Genomic DNA, 3,069 nt, shown 5'->3' with positions numbered 1-3,069 from the left:
AACTGTGTACCTCTTCAGTGAAGCCAACAAAGGACTTAATTCCTACCTGAAGCAGCTTATCTCCGAGGGATAAAGTGCTATCGCTATTAAACACTTGTGATCCTCAAGTTTAACTCCAAACAGCCTGGTTCATCTCCATCTATTTTGGTAAATGGGTCGGAGAAACCCAACATTCATTCACAGAAGTCAATGCTTCGTCTCAATGGAGCGGCAGTTAAAGAATACTGCTTGAGGCATGTGCAGTTTATCGATTGAGCATGTGATTGCGATCGAGCATGTGATCGGGAGCGCTTACCATTTGAATGGAATTTTCGGTAATTCCGGGGAGAATTCAAATGGAACGGCTCATCCCTGTGGAATGTTTTCGGGAAAAAGGTAATACCTTTCGAGATATTCCCTTTTTCTCGCTTTTACCGGAATTCCCGGAAATTTCTGTACCATTTGTTCAAATTACCAGTGACAGGCTCTTCACGGTCATACTTCCGAGAAAGAATGCTAAAGATCTGAAAGATGGTGGCAGATTTCCAAAACATTTATCGAGGGAATGCGTGTCTAAATGTAATGTTAAATCTATCAGCAACAAGTCGTACGCTCTCCTGATTCGCCATACAACAAAGGTAAATTAAAATTTGTTTCTTTGGTCGATAACATGTCTTCCGAATGGGTTTCCAGCAGGTATATTTCCCGTAGCCGTAACCTCCCTCACCATAATTTCACACGTTGCCCTCTGCATAAGACAATGAGCTTTAAATTCATCCAGAGAATACGTTGCTATCGTTTGCTCAAAATATCCAAGGATTCGATTAAAATTTTTCCTTGCAAATATGGATGCTGCAAAAGACAAAATGATGAAATCGTCGTCTTCTTCTCCAAAAAAATTATTTTCCAAGTCGTCCGCTAAAACGTCTAACATGACGGGAAGTTCAGCCGACATGTTTCTTGTTGATACGTACCCAGACCTCGGCCCACTGGCATCCGAAACTTCGCATCAAATGATAGGTACGTTTCAATCCCCTCCGTTTCCTTAGTGCGAAAAAGTGCAGTTCCATTTGTCCAGAAAAAACTGCAGAAAATTCCGTTCAAATGGTAAGCGCTCCGGCATACTGCACGTCCCTGTTCACTGGCGCGTGACAATTTGAAACAAACAAATAAAATTGCCCTTTTTCGGACGGTTCTTGTTTTTCTCTGGTAATCACGTGAGTAACCATACTAAAACAATTATTCGCCTCAAGCTCAGTAAATATTGCTGAATATTCACCTCGACTTCGTCTCGGGGAATATTCACCAATATTTACTTCGCCTTCGGCGAATAATTGTTAAATAATAATAATAATAATAATAATAATAATAATAATAATAATAATAATAATAATAATAATAATAATAATAATAATAATAACAATGATGATGATGATGATAATGATGATGATGATGATGATGATGATGATGATGATGATGATGATGATGATGAAAATTAACAATTATTTCCCCGTCAGGGAATAACATATATTTTCTGATGTCAAACTAGCTGCTTTTATTTAGTCGAAACATACATGTATACGCTTTTCATGGGGATACAAACTGCTGAGAATGAACATTGACTATGTCATGAATCATGCCTTACATGATTAAGCGGTAGTCAGTGTTGATGATGCACATCCGCGAAATAAAGTTGCGAAATTATCATAGGTCGCAGGGTTCATATTTTCTTGTTTCGTGTGAATATTAAAGCATCCTTCACAAAAGCTGTCAAGCAAAAGCACACTACTCCCAAAATTCTTTAATAACTATAAGATAAATTCAAAGGACATAAACCACCTCAAGAGAGAAGTAGCCATGCCCGATAAAGACAACCATTGCTTGTTGTTAAACATAAAAATCTTTGTCGACAACTCTCAGCATATTGCCCAGTATCCGACCACTATCAGTATCCGAAGCATGGAGGAAGGTAGCCGAACATTACAGCTTTCGAACGGACGATTTAGCGGGCTTTGAATTCAAGAAACACTCTCAGAATCGAAGGCGCTTCTTAGTTCAGGTGAGTTAAGTTTTCATGGCTCATATTTACTCTTTTCTCTGCGCAGTAAAACTATTGTTGCTGAACTATGGTTTATGGTTAGGTTTTACGGGTTAAGATATGTGGTCATAAACCTTCACTAAGTTTTTATTTGGCATGCCCAGTTTCCGACCAGTTTTTCCAGAATCGATGTATAATTTGTATAAAATTTTAATTCAGAACTTTAACTATAATTGTACTTTGGATATACACATAATGTCCTATTACACAACATTCTATGTAAGGTTTCTCCGTTTATTTGTCGAGACAATTTATTTTCCTTGTGTTCTTTTCGCATTACTGCATTTTGCCCCGTAAACTCCAGCGGAAAAAAAAAATGCCGTCGTAGGGTGTTTGAAAAGTACGACCTAGAGGGAAAAATGTTTGCTGTTCCAACCAGCAGTCGAAGGTAGATGACAACACACACGAAGCCTTTGAAACTTTCACCAGGACAGGAGTCAACAACTACAGCTTCGCAATCAGTTAAATGTGTCAGCGACGGTAATAAGAGAGATCCTTACACATCACACTCTTGAACCATCACATCCTGCTAAGAGAAAGAATTTAAAGGGAACCCTCTCCAACTCTGTCAGTCAGGTCCTGAGTCAAGGTAGCTTCTTCTTGACGAAAAGCTCAAGAAAGTGCGGCAGTTGGCGAAAAAGCAGAAGAAAATGAAAGAACGAGAAGCGAAGAAAGAAGTGAAACGAAAGAGAATAGAGAAAGACACAGTGCGGAAGAAGCAAATGAATCGAGAAAGAGAGGAAAGTACAGAAAAGGAAAAGATGCAAGCAGAGACAAAACAAGGAAGAGAAAGTTTACAAAACGTACCCAAGATCGTACAACAAACAGTAAAAAATGGCGGCAACAATGCGCAGAGATTGCCTCTTCTGGGGGTTGTAGGGTTATCTTTTCAGCCACGTGGAAAATAACCCATGGGTTGAGTGTAATTCCTGTAAATCATGGATGCACCTTGACTGCGTCCCTGTCGGAATTGACATTGATTGCATCTATAA

Source organism: Pavona decussata, unplaced genomic scaffold (assembly GCF_977016875.1).
Source record: "Pavona decussata unplaced genomic scaffold, jaPavDecu1.1 SCAFFOLD_300, whole genome shotgun sequence".
Classification (NCBI taxonomy): Eukaryota; Metazoa; Cnidaria; class Anthozoa; order Scleractinia; family Agariciidae; genus Pavona; species Pavona decussata.
The sequence above is the reverse complement of the archived record's forward strand: the minus strand, read 5'-3'. Positions refer to the sequence as shown.